A 13,831-nucleotide genomic window follows, 5' to 3' on the forward strand; every position below is an offset into this window, starting at 1 on the left:
GGCAAAGCTCACGGTACAATATGGCCAACACTACTGATCCCCAACTGTAAGTACCGGCACTAGAGAAATCCTCCAATAGAGGCAAGTACTTTAAGTGGACCTTATTAGACGTGTTGTCCAACATAAGTACCCTCTAATCAACTGCATAATATAGGCTCGAGTAGCACACATCACCTCATGCTCAGTGGCGGTGCTCGATAACTCCTTAAAATTTGCTCTCAACCATGCCAATGTTAAGCATGTGAAATTTTGTTCCCCACCACTAGGGGACCGTCCAAGCAATTTGTGGCATAGTAATGAAGGTATGGGTCTCTGTACACCACCACTTAACCAAGGAAGATATTAAGTTCACTCTCAGGTCAAACCTTCAGACCAATGTGACGTCCCCAAATCCCACTAACTGTAAGTATGGCATGATCTGCTCGTCCGGATCTTACTTGGGAAAATGAAACTACGACCTCAAAACCTGATACTCATCTTGTATGGTAAAATTTTTATAAAAATATGATAAATCAATTATCTATATAATTTAAATATAAAATTATATATTGAGGAATAAAATTGAAAGCTTGAGAAAACAAAAACATCACACTTATATTATACCAACGTTGTCATTCTAAGTATTTTTTATTTAAGTGAAATTAAATGAGTAATAAAATATTAATAATAGAATGAAAATTTGTCATAAAATATTAATAATAACACGTAGAGATCAAATGAGATTTCCAAATCTCTTTGAAGCTTAAGTACTATTAATTCTCTTTCATTATTATGTCCTAATCATAGTTAAGCATTAAAACAAAAGGCAACCATATAACTACAAAAAGTACATCAAACAAAAAATAATAATAATTTCCTAAAAACCATAGATGGTATGGGTAAATTTAAAAATAAAAAGACTTATTTTTATTGAATCGATATCTATAATAATACATAGAGTTTTACACATAATATAAACCAAGCATATTCAAACTCGAAAATTTATCTTACATACGAGAACTTTTATAAAAAATATATTCACTCGTTAAAGATGAATTTAATCGTAACTCTAATAATTTTGAGCTTGATTCAATCTGATTTGAACACTTATAATATGATATATAGATTAGTTGAAGCCAAATTAATATGTATTCCTAGTTTCCTCATGTGAATGCAATTTTTAGTTTTTATTTAGGTGGTGTCAAATTAGTGGAAGACAAATGTAAATTTCTTGTACCCCACAAACGGAACCAAGCACAGCAACAATGTAAAATTAAGTAGACAGATCGTCATGTTAAAAAAAATTAATATATAAATTTATGAATGTGTCCTAAATTAAAAAATTATTATTAACACGTAGAGATCAGTTTCATGCAAAAAGGAGTTAAAAAGGGTTAATAACAACCAAATAGAGATCAGTTTCATGCAATCAAAACACGTTTATTAATTTTCCTGTTGATATTCGATGAAGTGTGGTCCGTATTTACTTCAGAAAACATTTTTATATCTACATAATTTTAAAGAATTACATAAATTAAATATGATTAATTATTATATTACAATAACTATAAAATACAAAATAAAAACTATAAATACCTTACTAGTTTTTTCTCCTTTCTTCCTTCTCTTATTCTACAAAATATTTCAAGGAGGGACCAAAATCCCACCTTCTTAAATTAAGACGTTCTTCTTCTCTCCTTCTATATTTTTTTAAACTAACAATTATTAGGCATTATAAACCTATTGACTAGTCACATCGTTGACGTCACTAAGTCATTGACACGATGTGACCAGTCATAATATATATTTTTAACTTTTTAATATATATTTTTAAAAAGATATAGTTATTTTAACAAATAAATCATTTTTATTTTTTCCAATCAATTCAACTTTCACTTTTTTTCTCATTTTTTATTTTTATCCTCCGTTTTTTATTTCTATTAAAAGGTCCCTTTAATTTTCTTGATTTCACATTACATAAATTATTCATGTGTTTTTTTATAAAACTAACCCAGAAATTAATTAATTACATAAATGACCTATTTTTTGATAAAATACGTAAATAACCTAAAATCTATAACAAATATATAAAAATACATAAAATACTATAAAACAAATAAATAAACAAATAAAAAATTGAAAAGGGAAATAAAGAAAAAGAAAAAGGACAAACAAATAAAAAAACAGAAAAAGGACCATAGGCAGCAGAATAGGGCGTTGGAATCTGGTTTCTTAATTTATTTGGCTCAACCAGAAAAAGGTAAATTTGCTTAAAGCCCCCTCATTTTTTCAAAAAATTGCAGTATTTTTCTAATATTTATACAAGTGGCGCCATTCTACATGGCTCCACCAAAAAAATTGATTTTTTATCCCGATTGTTGACGTGGCATGTTGGTGGCGCCAAACACTTTGGCTCTACCAACTTTTACTATAGATTTTAGGTTATTTTCATATTTTATTAAAAAATAGGTCATTTAATTAATTAATTAATTTTTTTGGGTTAGTTTTATAAAAAAAAAAAAGCCCAAAAAACTGTTGTGGTGGCTAAGGGGCAGGGCCTGCCTAAGTCTGGGTTCTTTCTATTCAAGAACCAAATGGTTCCTAGTTTACTAGCTGGAATGTGGTTGCTGCTAGTGAAGAGGCGAAAGAGGGTGCTCCCTGTGCTAATATTCCTGTAATTATTCTTGTTGGTTTATTTAGGAGGCTGCCTCCCTCCACCCTAGAGGCCCTTCCTATAGTTGTCCTTCCAACTTCAATAGTGAAAGCTTCCACACCAACGAGTGATCAATCAACTTCTTGAGTAGGTGGTCAACTTTTTGAGTGATCAATAAATTTATTCATTGTTATTATGTGGAAGGTATCTAATTCTTCTTTTGATGTAGTTGTTTCATCCGCTATATTGGGCTCGACTGGTGGGGTAGCTCCCTCTCGTAAAAACCCATTTATGTCAAGTTTTCAAATTCTTTATCAAATTCTTTCAAACATTGAGAGGCGATATGTTGGTATGCAAAATGATCATGTGCGGTGGATGGAGGAACTCCAAAAGGTTGGAGATGCAATAAAGCAGTTGTAATTATGAACAAAAGGTGCTAAGGAGCAGTGGAAAAAGGAGAAAGAGAATATGTTGGCTCGTTTACATGAGTAAGAAAAGGAGAGCTGAAAGCTAAAGAGAAAGCTAGACAAAAGCAACCAATAGGTGGGGAGGAGGACTCAAAAGTTAAAAAGTGAATGAGTCAGGTGGGCGAAAGACAAGAAAATGGTTGACCTAGCCCAGGTTGTTATTCCCACTATCACTGTTGGCAGGGTTGTTACTGCCATGTAAGTGGCCTATGGGCTAATGAACACATATGGCATGAACTTCCAGCCGTTTTTTGACATAATAAAAGCAGGTTGGCATCTTAACTTTCATATATACTATCCGCACAGTCTAGAGTGGGAGCATTTCTGGGAGTTCTACAAAAGGATGGTCTTCTATGGTGACTATTCTCAGTGGAATCCTTTTGTCCATCCAGTTGAGGCAACTACTTGATCAGAAGGACCTCCAGCAAGTACGTTAACAGATAGTGCACTTGGAGAGAGCAACTCAAACCCTCCCGCTGACGAGGCACAAGGCTTTGGTTCTCAGCCTAATAGGGGAAAGGGTATCTTGTATAAATAGAAATAATTGTAATTGTAATTTTTTTTTTTTTGTAATTTCTACTTTTAGTGTAGATCCTGCTATAATTATTCTCATTATAAAGATTTTTGTTTTAATGAAACATGTGTTACAACCCGATTTTCAGTGGTACGGGAAAAGGGAATTTCAGAATCTCACTTTCGTAAATCGAGCCTATAAATATTAAATTAAAATATTTAAGGAGTTGGTATAATAGTCTATTAAAAATTTGGTCCTTTAATTTTGCCTATTAATTGTTTAATTTAGGTACAGAGATTAAATTGTAAAAGTTTTAACACTATAAGTTTTAATTGGCTAAAGATCTAAGGGCTCAAATTGCAATTAACCAAAGGTCTAAAATGAAAATTTAACCATCTTGAATAATGTGTTAGTGGCTAGTTATGTTTTAGTTAATTAAATATGTTTAGTGTAATTAAACATAATTAATTAAGGTTAATAAAATACTTAATTAAAGTATAAAAACAAACCTAAGTGGATAGGAAGAGATGGTTTTCAATTTCTTCATCCTTATTCAATAGAAACAAAAAGAAATAAATGGTTTCAAAGATTCAAACTTTCGACAATTAAATTGGCGAGTTCAATCAAGTCATTTCCTTGTAATTTTTATGTTTTTAAGGTCATTAGAGCTTGATTTATCTAGCCTATGTACCAATTTGCAAAACTTTTAAGGTTTTGAAAGTTAACATTGTTGATTTCTTGAAGAAATTGGTGTTAAATTGATAGATTTTAAGCTTAGAAGTGAAAAAGGACTAGATTGTAATGTTTAATTGTTAATTGTTGTACAAAAAGACTAAAGTGCATAAATTGTGAAATTGATGTGGAATGTATGTAATAATAGATAATAGAGGGTCCTAGAAGGATGTGATTGAAATTGATTTTCAAATCGATGCTTAAAACTGAAAGTTATGGCTATTTCGATTTTAGGGACTAAATTGAATAAAATGTAAAACTTCAGAAGCATCAGAAAAATGAACTTTTATAGGCTCATGCATATCATGGAATAGTTTATAAATATTTGGTATTGATGAATTGTCTAAAGTAATTGTTTAGATTGAGAATTGGATCAAACTGAAGATAATCAAGGAAAAGCCAAAATTATCGATTAGTCCCTACATATTCAACTTGTTTGTTGTTTTTACCAAGTAAGTTGATATGGTATACATGTGTTAAATATGTTCGGGTGAGCTTAATAAAGGTTAGAATGCTATTGAAATGTCAATAGGGTCTTGTGCACACATGTATAGATTGATGACAGATGTTACCGAGGTCTTGCATTTGTTGCAAACTCGAAGATACATGTGTCATAGATTTATCCTGAACTGGTAACTTGATTTCATTTTAAAGGTCTAGCCTAGACAGGTAATCTAACATATGTATATTCAACTTGGACAAGCAATCAGATATGTCATTATAAAGGTTTAGCCTGGACTAGTAACCTAACACTTATATATATTTAGCTTGGATGAGCAATTTGTGTATCGAAGATACCTGTGTATGATATGAGTTTGACGTTTAAATGAATAAATGTTGAATTGAGCATGATCACAATATTGAAATATTGATTTTAAAATGAAATAGATTGATATATGTTTGAGATATCATATGGTTTGATTATATGTTAAACCCACCTTACTGTTGTTGTGTTTTGATATGTCTAGCTAATTATGCAAAATTATGGTAGCATATTGTACTTACTAGTATGATGAGTTAAGTTTTTGTTTAATTCCTATGAACTTACTAAGCATTGTATATGCTTACCCCGTTTATTTTCTCTTTCCCTTGTAGATGATCACCTTGTGAAATTTGTCAAGCCAGAACGGCTCGAAGCTCACATTATCCTATCTCTAAATCGGTAGATGTTTGATCGGTTTGAACCCTAGGTTGTGGAATGTATATAGGTGTCTTGATGTATATAAGTGTTTTGCCATATACCTTAATGTACAATATGTTTGATGAACTTGGTATCTTGTGATGATTTGATGTTTTGGTTCAATTGTGGAGATGAGCATATATGCATTCCATATTTAATGATGTGAGGATCTTTGGTTAAGTGTGTGAGACATATGAAATGACATTGAATGAGTAGAAATGGCATCTTATTAATAGGTGAATGAAATGGAATGTAATTGTGCATCATTAACTTGATGCATGCTTGAGAAATGTTGTCTAACTTGGGTAAATGTTGATTAAATAATGCTTGCAAGACCTAGTTGTGCATATGTGTATTTAAATGGTAAAAAAAATGAAGTTGAAATGGCATGTCTCTAGTTGATTTGGTATAAGTATAACTTGGCATTTGAATGGATTGTTTGATATGCTCTAATGATATGAAAATACTTAAGTTTACTTGATGTTTAAGTAGTGAATACCTTGTTGAAGAGTTGATTATGAGTTTGAGCTTGTTTGGTATGATTTTGGTATGTTTTGAATCAGATGAAGTTAATGTTTTGTGCACAAATGGTATGGTTTGGAAGATAAGTGTGAAATATGTACCAAATTATTCATTTTTACCAAAAATGGAGTTTTCATCTCGACGACCATTCTTCCTCGTCGCAACATCAGTCGATAGTAAGTGACGTCATGACATCGAGTGACCTAATGTCGTGATGTGAGAAACTGTTTGGCAACGTCACGATGTCAGCCCTAAAAATTTGGAACTTTGCAATTTGGTATTATTTCGTGCTTGGGTCAACAAAAGAGTTTTCGTAAGCTTGATTAAGATTCGGTTTTGATTGTTCAACATGAAATGAGTATGATTAACATTGGATTGCATGTGTGGTTGATATTTAACCTGTTTTTTTACTGTAGTTGCTCTAGCAGCGAATGTAGCATCCTGTAACTTGGACCCAACAATTGGGCCGGGCGAGGGGTGTTACAATATGTTTCTTATTCTTCATTTCTTTTGTCTTGAATGTCTATGTTGTACTTTTCTCTTATAAATATAAAAATTGAAGCAACATCAATGTAATTGAGTCCCCGAAAGGTGACACTTTGTTATGGAGTTATCCAATTTATTATGACCGAATTGACTTTATTCTTGATTGTGATGAGGTGGGGTGTTGACCATGTCTCAGATGGTTGTGATGCAATAATAAATGTTAATATGATTGTTGTGACTCTTGTGAATTTTTAGCCATAAGTGTAGTGAGAGGTTAATACAGAGATTGTTTCACACGGATAGTTTTAATCATATTCTCTGAGTGGATAGTTGTTCAGGGTAGGTGAATTGGTGCTTTGTTGAAGCATGTTGTAAACGACATACAAAAGGACAAAAAATATAATCAGAAGAGCATTTAATCCAGGGCCTGACAGTTATGCTTAGGCAAACGGTGCCAATGATGGCACCTAGTCTAGGTTACCCCAAGTGGACACGTCATTCTATTATTGGTAAGTGTAGAGGCTGCATTAATTCACCAAATGCAATGTTTGGTTGGGGGTCTATAAAAAACCCTCCCTTTTTTCTTCAAAAATCACTTTCTTTTATTACTATCATTATTTTTATATTTTATGGCGATGTCATTCTCTCAACCATTTTCAAAGGTTTTCTTTGTCTATTCAATTGTTCCCTGTATTTTCTTCCATTTTCCTTCTTCTGTTTTTGTCACTTCATCCTTGTATGTCAATATTCAGTTCTGTGGTTAAATCTTACATTACAACTCATAATGTTACATTTCAAAATAAGATTACGTTATTTGGATTCTCAACATTCCAACCATCTCATAATCTCACATTCCTAAATAGAGTCAAGATGTCATGATATAAGATATTCCTTAAACAATATTAGATTTAAAAGATACTCCCGAAAATAATGAATTTAAATATAACAAGTCCCTTGTATTGATCTAAAAGCTTATAAATTAAAATAAAATATTCAATAAAATAAACACATGATTGGAAATAAATAAAAGTTCCCTTGCCAATATTGTTGTCTTGATGTTCGTAATTTTAAATTGAAGTATGGTTTTATTTGATATATTGTTTATTGTTTTAAGTTTTTTAATACAATGTAAAATTTTATTTTTAAAAACTTTTTAACCTTTAAATCAAAAGTACACTCAAACTCACCTCTTCCTAATTTTTGCAATATTTGTCATTGATTTCTTTATTTCTATATCTACAACATAGTACGAGTAGTATTCTAATACTAATAAATAATATTTTAGACTTAAATAATTTATATAATTATCTCTAAAATGGAAAGTAATAATTATAGATCTTAATTTCTAATATTGTAGAAGTTGTGAACCCGTTTGCAACTAAAATAAGATTAAAAAAATCTTTAAAAATGAAATAAATTATAATAATATATGCAACAGTTTTAACCTATTTTGTAAGAGTTTTATTTTTATGGGATGTGCCTTGCATTTATCAAATACGTTGCAGGCACTTAAGATGAGAATCGAAGAGAAACTGAAAAAGAGTAAAAAGCCATGTGACGTCAGGACAAGGAGGTCCCGAACATCGGGACGAAGTGATGTCCTTGGCAGCCAAGCAAGGCTACGACGTCGTGATGAGTAGGTAGGCCATGTCACGATGAGGCGATGTTTTTTGCTCAAATACAACCACGTTTTTTTACTCTCAATATGACTTCTTCTCTCAGTCAAACTCTATTTCCTACAGGCTTATTTTAGTCATATTGGACCCACATCCCAAGCCTATTTAAAGGGCTTTTGGAAACTTATTTAAAAAAAATCAGATTTAGAGAATCAAATTTGTGTTATATATCTCTTGTGAGATATTTGTTAAACGCGTTTTTAAGAAAGCTTTTATATTTGGGATATTTGGGTTTTATTTGGGATTTGTTCTTTGTGTTCGGGTTGAATACTCCCAATCATTATACTATTTGTTTGTTGCTTAGTCAAAGCCAAAACCTCATTTTCCCATGGTTTTTTTATCCCATAGTAAGAGTTTTCTATGTAAATACTTGTTTTTATTCTTCTCTACTTTTACTATCTTATTGTTTATACGGGTCGATCCTCAACAAACTGGTATGAGAACCTGGTTCATCTTTCGTAGATTGACTTGTTCAGGATGGCAACAATGAGATTCAACATTGAGAAGTTTGATGGGATCACAAACTTCAGCTTATGGCAGGTTTGGATGACAGTACTTATAGTTTAGAACGACCTAAAGAAGGTCTTTACTGGTAAAAAGCTTGAAGGTATGGGAAAATCGGAATGGGAAGAACTTGATGAAAAAGCTCTATCTACGATTCATTTATGCTTCACGAATAATATACTACAGGAATTACTCATAGAAAAAAAAAGAATGGTTGCTTTATGGATCGAATTAGAAACCCTTTATATGACAAAGTCATTGGTCAATCGATTGATATTGAAGCAGTGCTTGTACACGTTTTGTATGGATGAAAGAAAGTTCATTATGGCTCACGCTAGTGAGTTTATTACACTTCTGAATGACTTGAAGAACGTCGAGGTTAACATAGATGATGAAAATCGGGCTATGTTATTATTGTGCTCTTTGCCCCCTTTGTATAAATCTTTCAGGGAGACCCTGATTTATGGCAGAGATAAACTCTTATTTGAGGATGTGAAGGGAAATTTGTTAAGTAAGGAAAAAATCAAAAATGAATTAGGCTCAAGCAAAATATCTAATTAAAGAGCCTCGATTTTGGTTGCCAGAGGCAAACAACAGTCTAGGTCAAGGTCGAAGTCGACGAACCATGACAAAAGATGCGACTACTGAAAAAAGCTGGGTCACATAAAGGCAGAATGCTATAGTTTGAAAACTAAAAATAGGAGGGCTGCCAAGAGCGAAAAATATGAATAGTAGAATGTCAAGGTAGGCAATCATACTTTGATAAATCGTTGAGATATTTTAAAGATTTGATGATTTTTCTTCAAGGTGCTTATGGGTGATTTTTCGGGAAAATGTGATTCTAAGATTTTAGGTGTTCTAAGTGGTTTAGATCTGTTATAAATCAATTAATTGGATGTTTAGAACCAGTTCCAAGCAATGAAAATAGATTCAGATCAAGAAACTTAAAATTCAGTTAAACTAGTAAGAAATTTTGGTTTAAGATGAGATAGATTGAATCTGTGATTTTTTTTATTTTTGATGTGTTTGCGACTGTTAATGATTTGTACGTATTGTGAGTATTATGTTTGTGAGTTTTAGAACCATCGGAACCCTCTATAAGCAAGGCGAAAGGCAAGGTGAAGCTTGTTTAAGCTTTTATCTAGTAAGCGAAAGCAAGATCGGTGAATGTTTTGGAGTCGCTATTGGTATGCACAATTCATTCACTACAGCAAAACAGGTTTTTAGTAGCGTTTATAGCGGTGTTTGAACCAAAAATGCCGCAAAAGTTGTACATTAGTGGCGCTAGTATCAAAATGCCGCAAAAGGTCAAGCATTAACGACATTACTGAAACAAACGCCGCTATAGATCAAGCATTAGCGGTGCTTTTCAAAAAATGCCGCTATAGATCGAGCATTAGCGGCGAATTTTGAAAAACGCCGTAAAAAAGTTGAGCAAAACACGTTGGTGAGCTTAGTGGCATTAGCGGCGCTTTTTAAAAAACGTCGCAAAAAAGTTGAGCAAAACGACGTCGTTTGTTGTTGAGCTTTAGTGGCATTAGCGGCGCTTTTTAAAAAAATGCCGCAATAGATCGAGAAAGTTTTTTTTTTAAAACTCCACTATAGATCGAGCAAAAAAGTTGAGAAAATAACATTGTTTTTTTTTAGATTTAGTGGCATTAGCGGTGTTACGCCACAAAAAAAATCATTTTATTTTAGGGTTTAGGGTTTAGTATTTAAGGTTTAATGTCTATGGTTTAGGGTTTTAGGGTTTATGATATAATGTTTATTATTTTGGTATTAGAGTTTTGAGTTTAGGGTTTATGGTTTAGAGTTTATGGTTTGGGGTTTATTATTTTATAGTTAGGGTCTTAGTACTATTTATGGTTTTAGGGGTTAGGCTATTAGGATTTAAGGGTTAGAGTTTTTGATAAAATGACAAAAAAATCAATTTATTTTAGGGTTTAGGTAAGCAATAAGTTTCTTTTTAATTACTTTTTAAGGTATGCACTTTATACTTGAATAAATAAGAATAAGTTTTAGGGTATGCATGAATGAAAGCCTGTACTACTTCACTTTATACTTGAGTAAATAATAATAAGTTAATTAATAAGGATAGAATTAATCAACAATGACAAATTAATCGAGAAAATCACTTGCATTGATCAAAGATGTTCTACGCCAAACAAACATGAAAAAAAGTAAAGTTTTTTGTAACTACTACTTGAACAAATAGATCTCTAAGGGAATGTTTGGTTCGATGTAATGGATAGTCATTACAAGTTTATTTTGTAGGCCTACACAAACAGTTGTTTGGTTCAATAGAATACATATTAGGGGTGTATTCTATTCTGGGCTTATGTTGGGAAATTTATTGATTTCTATTATTTCCCCTCTTCACTGATGATTGATTCGGTCCTTGAAGAACTCTATTTTACCCTCACCAAATTCTCACTTAAAAAATACTCAAACGAAAGTCATTCCTTGCTTCATTTGATTTCGGCATTTCTCCCCTTCATCTAGCATCTTTCAGGTAAACATTTCTCCCTTCTGCTGTTACTTTCATTTTCCTGTTTGTCATTTTTTTCTACACACTTTTATCTCTCTCGAAGTATTTTCGATCGGGACTTACTTAAAACGGTGAAGGAAGAGAGTAAAAAATGCATGAATCCAAACGCAACCTTCATAGGATTTAAAATAGGAAACTTGAATTTTAAAATGGGAAAGGAAAGGAGAATAGGAGATTCATAAAGGGGCTATTCTGATAAGGCGGGAAGTTTTCAATAAAAATTTAAAATATCTTTTAAAATCTTTAGAGCGCCAATTCAGCAGCAACAAAAAGTCAAAACTCCACCAATATGCCATTTTGATGAATCATCCAAAAGACGGTCGAAATGCAATCCAAAATAAATTCCTTCTTCAAGCCTCCTTCTCTGTCGGTTGAGCGCTCAAATTCACCTCCAGTTTTCGGCGATGATGAGAACGATGAATTAGCCACCTGAGAAAAGAGTCAGCACACCATTGTTAACACCTACACGCGTAGACCTTCAAATTTTAATGGGTATTTTCTTTTCTACAAAAAGTCTGGATTTTTGTTTTGTTTTATTTTTTTTTAATTTTATTTACTTTTGGGACTTTTTAAGGAATGACAAGAAAAAAGAATCTGGCGATGACAAGTTCGACAAACCCATATCAGAGACTAGGGTTTCAAGGGAAGAATGTGGTTCAAATGGGAGAAATCTAAATAAGAAGAGAAGTTATGCATAGTTTCATTTGGAGTTAGGTCAATCGGATTTTCTTCTCCATGCCTATTCAATTTGTGGGGTCAAGTATTCTCCCGGGGATGAAGCTGATGAAAGGAACCATTCCATTTTTCACAAGAATTTCACTATTGGGGTTCAATTCAAGGTACATCTCTAATTTGCTTAATATTATATATATACACATGAAGAAGCTTCTCTATGTTTTCGCTTTGTACTTTTTAACATGCCTTCTGCAGTTCAGGATTGTTCTGCTGCTATTTACATAAATACAATAGTAGCAAAAAAAGAAGTTTGTTCTGATCCAAAAGCTAATAGAGTGTTTGAAGAATTTGAAAGGTAGTGAAAGAATGGTAATTTTTACGGAATCTTTTGACTTCTAGCTTCATTTTACAGGGATGGAGAAATGAGAGGGTTGTTCATGCATCCCTTAAACTTATTATTTTTTAATTACTTTTTAAGGCATGCACTTTATACAAAAAATCAATTTATTGGTAGGTTTATGACTGGGTTGCCCAATTTTTCAAAGAAGAAAAATGCTGAGAATAGATGGTCTCTGTAAAAAGATGGGCTACAAGGACGCCAAGTTACTGATGCTTTGCGGGTATTAGATTTATCCTTTTTCATCTGTTTCTTGTATGTTCCTAGCTTTCACTGTAAAACGGGATAGCTAAATTATATGGTTTCTGTATGCTCCAAATTCCTGAAAAAAGGTTGAGAACATTGGCAAGTAAATTTTTAGAGAAAGTTCTATGAAGTTTTTCTGGATTTTGTGACGCAGACCCATATTTTTTATTTTGGCATATCATGTAATTGTTGTACAAGTAAAGTAAAAAGTAGACTGAAGTAGTTTTCATTATTGACTCTATTGACTTTGATTTAATTATGCCCTTATTGACTTTGATGCTGAGTTTCATTATTTCTGGCTCATATTTTTTCAGGAGAAATATTTAAGTCTTATTAGTTTTTTAATTGTGAAGCTCTTTGGCAGGTACAATTTTAACAAGGTTGCTCGGTATAAGCAACTTACACTAGAAGAAGCTAAAGAAAAAATGAAGAACAAGAGGAAGACTGCAGATGGTTGTGAGAGATGGATGATGAAAGCTGCGAATAATAGTGCTGCTGCGTTTGGTGAAGTGGAGAAGATTGATGAAAAATAAACTGCTGGTGGTGGTGGGAGGGGACGTAAAAAGTCAACTGGTGAGGAGGAAGAAGGTCATGTATCAGATAGAAGAGAAGAAGAGGAAGAAGAGGAAGCTGCCAAGAAGAATAGGCTTGGACTTAACAAAAAAAAGTGGTGATGATGATGATGAAGGTCCAAGGGAAGGTGATCTTGATATGGATGATGATGTTGAGAAGGGTGAGCTTTTATAATGTTTGTGTCTTGGTGTCTATTTCTTTGTTATCACTCTGATTTGTAGAATATTTGGTATGATTTTCCATGTTGAAGCAGAAGATGAATGAAATTAACATAGAAATAGTATAAATTAACTATTGTGAGAGATAAAGGTGACACAGAAGGTCCCTAGCCCGTCTCTTTTTTATTTTTACTCTTCTTGTTTATTCGCATGCTTTTGGTTAAGGTGATGATTGGGAGCATGAATAAATATTCACTGATGATGATGAAGCTGTTGGTAACGATCCTAAGGGAAGGGATTTGGCCCCTGAAGTTCCTGCTCCACCAAAAATCAAGGAGGTAGTTTTGATACACTTATCAAACCTGCTAACTAAGGATCACATTACCTGTTAGGGTCTTGTTTGTCTCATGTAAGAATAGTTTTAAGCCTCATAACTTCTTTAGACTCTAAAGATTTTGCAGTTTGCACTGGATAGAAAATTATTCTACCCACTTTTTTTATTGTTTTCATTTTAAATTCTC

The 13,831-nt window shown here is 32.6% G+C and overlaps 1 pseudogene; it reads left to right on the plus strand.

The window, feature by feature from the left end:
- Window positions 1-3,235: 3,235 nt before the first annotated feature.
- Window positions 3,236-13,439, plus strand: LOC105778497 (uncharacterized; annotated as a pseudogene).
- The last annotated feature ends 392 nt before the right edge of the window (window positions 13,440-13,831 follow it).

This window comes from Gossypium raimondii, chromosome 10 (genome assembly GCF_025698545.1).
Source record: "Gossypium raimondii isolate GPD5lz chromosome 10, ASM2569854v1, whole genome shotgun sequence".
Taxonomy (NCBI): domain Eukaryota; kingdom Viridiplantae; phylum Streptophyta; class Magnoliopsida; order Malvales; family Malvaceae; genus Gossypium; species Gossypium raimondii.